We start from the raw sequence: 9,467 nt of genomic DNA on the forward strand, positions 1-9,467 counted from the left end.
CTGCGAAAAGAAGCTCAATGTTTATGTAACACATAATCAGACTCAAAAACATTTACTCGATTGAACTTATATCTGCTAATCTACTGAAACGTCATGAACTCGAGCCATTTCTGAAGTGGATAACCACGCGTGATGAAGAGTGAGTAACCTACGATAACTATGTGCTTAAAAAGATCGTGGTTCAAGCAAGAAGCTCCACAGTCTGTGATAAATCCCACACTTATCGCGCAAGAAGGATATGCTGTGCATTTGGCAGGATTGGATGAACCTCGTGCATAACGAGCTGCAGCCGCCGAGCTGAATGATGGACTCGAACAAGTAGAAACATTCGAGTCTACACATTTAGTGCGAGTGCACCTAGCAATTCAAAAGAAATGTCCGGAACTTGTCAACAGAAAAGGTCCATATGCCACGCTGACACCTCCAGATCGCATACATATTTAACAACAAGTCAGAAATTAAGAGTATTTGACTGGGAGATTTTAATGCATCTACCGTATACCCTGAGGGTGCCACCGTCAGACTATCGTTTCTTTCGGTCTAAGCAGAACGCTCTGAATGATATTAAGTTAGTGTTAAGAAGTTTGAAAACTATCAGTTACATTTCATTTTAAAATTAGGAATTACAGACGGTTTATAGTGATGGGCTTATGGTGTTGCCGGTAAAATAGCAGAGGGACATCAAACAAACTGGTGCATACGTGATTTCATTATTTGATGCGGAGGTCCTCCGTGGCCTAGCAGTTAGCGTAACACGTCTTTGGCCGGGAGACCCGGGTTCGATTCCCGGTTTAAGCTCATGTGTTTCGGATTCCACGTTAATCAGTAGATTCACGTCTCATATAGCCTCGCTGCTGAAAGGGACGTTAAAATCAACTCAACTCAATTCAATATTCATTGTGTTATATTCAAATCACAAGAAATATATTCTCAACTTTTTCCTCCAAAGAACCAACGCATTTTAGATAACTTGATATAATTTCGTATCATACCATTGTATGCATTTGTATATTTACGTAAAAAATTTTTTGAATCTTTGTAAATGCATAAAATTATATGGAGTTGCAATTATTTTTCCGTCTGCATCATATATACAGACAAACTATTTAATGCCATGGTATTTACTTGTAACATAAGTTTTTAAAAAAAGAAAGAAAAGCAGCAGTCAGTTAGTTCTGTTCAATTTTCTATACAAGTCATAAATTTCAACCTCTTAAGCCTTAGAGAACTAAAAGCGTACATAAAGAAGAGCCCACATCCTCTTCAATTAAGATTCTATAGTTGTCTCTAAACAGAGTATATGTCAGCTGACTTGTGTGTTTGTGAATGTGGTCAACAACCCTACCACACACATACATTCTACATTTTCATCCCTCAGAGTTGTCCAGCGTGAAAATCAAATAATACTACGCTTAATGAAACCGTGAACCATATTAAATGTTATTTAATTAGTTTTTGGAAGTTTGTCTCTTTCTACGAATATAATTTAATGGATTTATTCCACACATGTGTTTGCTCATTAATATTTGCTACTACTACTATTGCTAGTATTAAACACATCTACACACACCCACACACAGTATATAAACACACATTTTTTGGAAAGGCACACACACACACACAACTTCCAGGTGCTTCTAATGTTGTCGCACACCTTGCATTTTGTGGATTAATATAAACAGTATTCCTATAATTATAGGGCTTGTGCACATTATGACTTACTGATTTCATTGTCCTCGATATATATATTGAGAAACAATAAAATGATGTTTCATTCTCATGACTTTCAGAATTGCATTTGGCAACGAATTCTATTGTGACAGGCAAACGTATTTCTTGTACAGTCCTTGTACAAAAGTTCTTTCATTTATTGAAATTTATTTTGTTACTAATAGTGGTCTGGCTAGAAAATTACATTCTTTTTTAATTTACTGAAAACTGTACTCAAATTGGGGATGGGATTTAGATTTCTGGTCTTTCGGCAACTAAGGCCATTTAGCCCTTCACGTTTTGAGGGATGACGTTCCTCGGCGAGCACACAATCCGGGGAAAGGGAAGGAAGAAATGATTGGGAAAGGAAGGAAGCGGCCTGGGACCTTTAAGTTAGGTACCACCCTGGCATTTGCCTGGTAGGAATGAAAAAAAAACAGGAAAACCTCATTCAAGGTGGCTGGCCTGAAAAAGCGTTTTACACTTCTTCGACCGAGTGCCCCCACCGGGAATCGAACCCGGGACCGCTCGCACTGGAGGCGAGAGCGTTAGCGACTACGCTACGCGGGGTCACTGTACTCAAATTGTCTGAAGTTGTTCATGAAACTAATTTAATCAAATGAAACTAATTTAATCAAACAGAAAGAACTTTTGTCACTGATTGTACATTAAAATGCGCATTTTATAATTATATTACATGGACTTCTACTTGTATAGGATCATTTGAAGACAATCGTTCATTATGTGAAAATCCGAGTCGTATATCACCTACTCCACCGCATTCACAAGACATGTGACCATATTTGACCTCGCGTTCTCCTTCAGGTGTACTTGCAGTCCGGAAAAAGCGCATAACACTTACTAACGATGAGCCAAATTTTCAATATATCATGCAAAAATCTACTAATTTTTCTTCTTAAAACATCAATTATCAACTACAAAATTGCATCCAGGTAATATCTGATCTACAGTGTTTTTTTTCTGAGTTGTCACTAGTATCAATTAATTTATCGTATCCTATGACCCTCCTCTTCCAGTTATAAAATTAGACTTGAATTTGGTCATGCGATCAAAAATTTTGCCCCACCCACAATGATCATTTCGATGTTTGTTCAATCTATGCATGCTTACACCATCTATTTTCAGCATCTGTTTCAGACGTTTGGACTACCCTGTATTCAATCATATCTCTAATTTATTGTAGAAATACGGATAGTTATACATATAGATTTAATAAATCCATAATTGTAGAGAAATACTAAGATATAGTAAAGTTGCAGGATTATTTTTGAAAGAAGCGTATTTTCAAAAAAAAAAAAAAAAAAAAAAGATTAAGTTTAAACACGAATTGCTTGTACGTGCGTACGGCAACACAGCACTTATTTGATAAATATGTACTTCAAACATGAGTCTGTCATTCAATTAATTGGGAATAATTAATACGTCTGTTGGTAATTTTAAGTACGGTATGTCAAACAATACAATTAGCGACAATGTGCGTTTAAACTGTTTTATTTTGAGCTCTTTTTCACGCAACCAACTAGTAAGACTTTGAAAAATATTTTTTATGCCAGCTCATGCTTATATATGAGAATTCTTTCCTGAAATTGTAAGGAAAATTAAAAATGCTGCAATATACTGTATATAATAGATTGAATTCGCATTGATGCAACATATTTTTATGCGTAAAAGCTTTTTTTTTTTTTTTAACTGGGAACCTTGTCACAGAACAACAGAACTACGTTTTTTTTTCCTCAAAATCTTACCGAAACAAGTTTCTCCAGCTTCCCACTTTTCTCTGATTTATTATTATATTTTTCTAATTTAAATCTTTCACTCTATTTTCCTTTAACCGTTAAAGAGAGGTGTTACACGTGCCATAAGAATAGTGTGGACATAAACGTGTTCCTTCTATTGCCATGCTTTTCTTATTAAAGAATTAAAAACATGTTGATAAATTGGATCGTTAAAGAATTCTTGTGTATCGCAGCTGCTGCTGGTTACCTTAGCCAGGGTCTCGTTTCCTTCTGTATTTTATTATGAACCATTTGCTTGAATTTAATGGCTTAATCTACGTGTTAAAGGATACAAAACGGAGAAACCTGCAGTAGGTTTATTGAAGAGTATTCTTCATGAGAACAAAAATACCACAAATACTTAGTGTGTGTAAGTTACCAAAAAATACTTAGGCTCCCTTAGCTTCACTGCTGCTCTCCCCCTTATCTAGTGGTTAGATTGTGCAACTTTGCTGTGCGTGGTTACGTGTTTGATTCGCGTTAGGAGGGTCTTCGCTATGTTACCTGCCATCGATATTGCTGTGATCATATCCCTGTCTTTTGAGGTTAATGGTTCAAAGTGAACCAAGTAAGAAATAATTATATAAGTAGAGAAATAAGTTAGAGGAAAACTTTCGATTAAACAGTTATATTTTAAAAAGCTAAATTGCTTGTATCTGTACACATAATTGGAAAAATGAAATGAAATCTTTGAGTTTTACGTCCCACGGTTATGCCGGTTAGGCTAAAGGAGACGGTGATGATGAGTGATGAATGAAATGGTGGAATGAAGAAAGTGGGAGGAAACGGGAGAACCCCGAGAAAACCCACGCACACGGTGTTTGTCCACCACAAAGTTCACTTGGCGGGGGCTGGGACCGAACCCGGGACCCCAAGCACCAGGGGTGAACGCTCTACCACTGAGCCACCGCGGCCCGCACATAATTGGAGGTTCAAATCCCGCGGAGGGCGGAACCCCTTGGATACTATTTAAACACTATATTCTGGTGTGTATAATCGAAAATATAATCAGAAATTAAGGGTGCAATTTTACAGTGGCGGATCTATCCCGGGGCTGGGCGTCGTAGGCCCCCCAGTTTGTTGACTGACAAATATACTGTAATTGAAGGTATTTTTTAAATATATTTTTGAAAGTTTATAATAAATTCATGACACACCTATCATAATCTGGGTTTTGGCTGTCACCTCCATGTTTTTACCTTCTAGATCCACCACTGCCAACTGATCCTATAACTGATCCTAAAACAACACCGACAACGTATGGGAGGTGATTCCTGACACAAAGATAATACAAAAAGTACAGACCAACCTGGGTGCATAAATGCATCCTTTCGGAGTTATAGGCTGCCAAAAACATGAAAAAATGAAGTTTACAGGTACATAGCTCCAAAACTATGGGACCTACCGTGGTCCGGTTAAGACTTTATTTAGGAACTAGTACGTGACCTATCCAAATATTCATGTTTCAGAATCCTGCGGTACTTCCACAACTATTTTTATAGAGGTAGTTGGTGAGTACTTCAAATTATATATCCGTAGCCAAACTGCCTCCATAAAAATTCTTGCGTAAATATCTTAGGATTCTGAATCTTCTGAATCTTCTTGTCTTATCTTGGTGTCAGGTCTCATCTCCCAAACGTTGTAGGTGTTGTTTTGAAACACCTGTATAGTTGGTTGGTTAGGTCCATTTTTCAGCACCTAGGCTACATGATATGTAGACCTTCAGTGTAAAATGAAATCCGAGCCACCTCATTGTGTTCAGATTTCAAGGTTCTTTCATCGGATATCGAAGTCGTAACTCCGAACAGCAAAGGTGCGCGCGCACGCTAGCCACTAGACCACCAGGAAGCTGTATTTATGAACATGAATGATAAGAAACATGTGCATTTGACATCACAGTAGCATTTACAAGGTACATTCTTGTTAAAAAGTATTGGCCACCCGCCTTGCTTCAGAAAGTTATATTCTGATCTCCGTACTTACGAAATTCTAATACTTTAGCTCCAGATAGAGATCTAAATTCACTAAAGAAAATCCACTTTTGTTTTACTTAATTTCCACTGTAGGTAAGAATACAGGACTTTACAAATAGAGGTGGGTGACCAGGCTGGGTCAGAAACATGGACATTACTCAAAAAATAATGGAAAACGATCAGAAGCTTTCGAAATGGGTGTGCACAAGAATGGAGAGAGTTAGCTAGGTCGAGTGAGAAACGAATGAGAGGGTTTTAGAAATGGTGGGAGAAGAAAGAAAAACTTTTAGATATTATTAAGAAAGAGAAGAGAAACTGATTGGGACCTTAACTAAGAAGGAACTGTATCATGAGGGATGTGCTTAGAGGGTAAGGTGGCAGTAAAGAGAGGGGGGCGAAGGGAACTACAATTACTGGACGATATCAAAACAGAGAAATCATACGTGAAGATGAAGAGCTTAGCGGAAGACCATGAAACATGGAAGCCTCTCAGTTGCGATAAGTGACCTGCCAATAATGGCAGAATATTTATGATGATGATTATGATAATGATGAATAGTCTTATTCTTAATGGTTGCTGTGTCGTATAGCAACACAAAATCACATAAATGACAGAACTCTGTCTATATCCGTTTTCTTTAATATTATAGTGGACTCACGAGTTACGATCTTAATTCGTTCCGTAATACAGTTAGTAAACTGAAATTATTATCTCTGTTTAAATTAATGTACAAGCAATTAAGTCGTTGTAGATACAGAAACATGGTATTGCATGCATTTGGAGTGTTTTCTATTGAAGAATATAGACAAACATGGAACACTGAAATGAACAACACAGTATAAGGGTTGAAAAACACGAAAAGATGCAATAAAAAAAAGCAAAAAGTAGTTTTTAAACACAGAACTCTGTCAAACGTTTACGGCAAGCATGCAAAAACGCTACTAGGTGTGTAGAACTGTCGTGTGTTCGTGCATTTGTATCCAAAAAAAAATATATATGTATGTATATATATATTGTCCACAAAGGAAAGGAAAAAAAGCAGTTCACAAAATTTGTTCAAGACCAAATTATTCGCAAACCGAGGGGTTTGTAAACGGAAGTTGACTGTGATTGTCAATGCATAAAATAATCTTTTGTCAGGAGATTTTCTTTTACTTGGAACTATCATCAACATGCTAATAGATGTGATCATCTCCACTAAATTAATGGAATTATTTCAAAGTTATTATATGTTTCGTTCCTTTCTGTGACCTTCGCATACCTCAATTAATAAAGTCATATAAATATTAAAATACATTTATTTACTTTTTTGTCCTCCAGTTTTCCATATTCATATATATACAAGATGTTTCAAAACAACACTGACAACGTTTGAGAGATGATACCTGATACCAAGGTAAGGCAAAAAGTATAGACCAATCTAGGTGCAGAAATGTTTCCTTTCGGAGTTATAGGTTGCCGAAAACATGAGAAAATGAAATTTAAAGGTCCGTAGCTCAAACACTATGTGATTTACCGCAGTCAGGTCAAGACTTCACTTAGGAACTAACACTTCTAAATCCATGTTTTAGAATCCTAAGGTACTCACGCAACAGTTTTTATAGAGAGAATTTAGGTAAAAGCATATAATTTCAAGTATTCTCCAATAACATCCATAAAAATTGTAGTGGAAGTACCGCAGCATCCTGAAATATGAATATTTGAACGGGGACATACAAGTTCCTAAGTGAAGTCTTGACCCGACTGCGGTAGGTCCCATAGTTTTATATCTATGGACCTTTAAAGTTTATTTCTTTTTTATGTTTTCGGCAGTCTATAACTCCAAAAGGGAGCATTTTTGCACCCAGGTTGGTCTATACTTTTTGTCTTATCTTTGTGTCAGGAATCATCTCCCAAATGTTGTTGGTGTTGTTTAAAAACACCCTATATATATTCGTATTTTTAAACAAAGTTTTATTGTAAAAAACATTTGAAACGATCACATTGGCTGTTAGAATTCTTTTACGTAAATCTACTATTCATATAATCTTGTGATCCATGTATTTCAATAGAAACCAAACTTTTCGTCCATTTATTCGCAAAATAATCCTTCAAATAAGCATATAACATTTAAAAGTGAGTGCGGATAGCTCATGTTATTCAAAACCACTGAAACATACAATACCACCATCTTCGTGTACTTGTAAATACGTACTTATCGATAATACTTGCTTTATTCACATAGAATGAAATAGACGCTTCATTTTTCAAAGGATAAATTTATACCAATTCTCATTTTCTAATACATTCTTTGATTAGGGCTTCTACATAGTGGAATCAACAGATCTTGATGTATATATCCTAACTAATGACAAGCAGATTAACTATTGCATGTTTTTATTAACCGTGTTCTTCTTTTAAGCTTCCCTTTGGTATTGAGTAATGCCATACTATACAGTTTTAATTACCCCAAATACTTGTACAACAAAGTTCGATGGTATCTATATTACATAGATAGCTACTATGGAGTTAATTCAAATGATTACATTCATTTCATTAGATGGAAATTACAATTCTCAAATAAATGTTATCAGAATTCTATGCATTAACATCTGTCTAAAGCCATTCATTTATGTTTTATCCTTCGTAAATAAAATAAAAATTAAAGAACTGTTGCGTGTATATTATACATATTAAATATGTCTTAAATTTATATTGTACTTAATACCACTAATTCATATTGAATCGCTTTCAGGTATACGAGTTTACTTATATGAAAGTGATTAAGTGTTAATTAGTGTTGTTTATATTGATTTTGTATCTAGTAAATTAAAATGTACTTGAGTGATTCTTCAACTATTCCCCATAGTACATACCTCAATTGGAATATTAAAGTCTTTCTTGTTTCGTTTGTACATTGCAATAGTACATTGCCCATTGATCTAGCATTTCATGCGGTACATACAATTAGTTATTCGCTCTATCCCGAGCTATGTCAATTTGTGTTGCATAATGTTTCCCAGTATTCTCCCGTCTTGTCACTCTCTTCATTCCATCCTGCTTTATGTATTTATCAAACTTTTTGTGTATCTATACTTAATACTGATTTTCCTACAGCAAAAACAGCAAGAGATATCGAGATACCGTTTCTTCCAGTCGATTCAACTCCCCAAGAATATATCCCATCTCCTACGTTAACCCTGTACACAAAAATAAAGCAGAAATGGTTTAAATCAACCATTTTCGATTTCACAATTTATTCCCATGGAATAAAAATGGTAAAGAAAGCGACAAGCGGTTTTCTACAATTGATTCAAGTTCTTAAGAGAATATCTCAACCCGCTGCACTATAACAAAACTGGAAGTGGCTAGAATTATGTCGCTAGAAAGGTGCTTAAAAATTATGTCGTTCCTTACTAATAAACTATTAATGTCTTTCATACTGCTAAAATATGTTATTCATATATATTAGTTTATATGTAAAAACGAATAATTAGCAACAGAGTGTATCTATAATTATTTGTCTACTTCTAACGATGATACCCATACTCATAAAAGTGACTCTAATACTAATCACCTATATGGACTATCAATTTGAATTTACATAATAATAATAATTGAAAACGAATTATATTTAAAACTGGAATTTAATGACTTTCCGAAATTGTAATAAATATATTTTTTTCTCTTGCAGGTAAGTAAAAGAAGAATATTGTAAGTTAGAACATGTAAGAACTTAAATGAGAAGCTCGTCGTAGCGGCAAAGATTGTAAGTTACAAGTAATTGTTATTTTAGATATAAGTATTAATGTATCCTGGGAGTGTAATATCACTTTCTATACGTAATTTCTATTAGTGTCAAGTACGAATTACTGCAACTGTACTAATACCCATCATGTTATATATAATAGCTCTCAGCTAGTTAAGAATTTGCTCTTAGAATCCTGCATTTTCTCGGCCTGCAACCTTGCATCTGGCATATCCCTAACACATCTGTAATCATAAGGG

The 9,467-nt window shown here is 35.3% G+C and overlaps 1 non-coding gene across 1 annotated transcript; it reads right to left on the reverse strand.

Annotated features, from left to right (window-relative positions):
* Positions 1-2,207: 2,207 nt before the first annotated feature.
* Positions 2,208-2,281, reverse strand: TRNAW-CCA (transfer RNA tryptophan (anticodon CCA)). Its single transcript has one exon. It is a non-coding gene; the product is annotated as a tRNA-Trp (tRNA).
* Between the last annotated feature and the right edge of the window lie 7,186 nt (positions 2,282-9,467).

This window comes from Thermobia domestica, chromosome 9, assembly GCF_964235325.1.
Source record: "Thermobia domestica chromosome 9, izTheDome1.hap1.1, whole genome shotgun sequence".
Lineage (NCBI taxonomy): Eukaryota > Metazoa > Arthropoda > Insecta > Zygentoma > Lepismatidae > Thermobia > Thermobia domestica.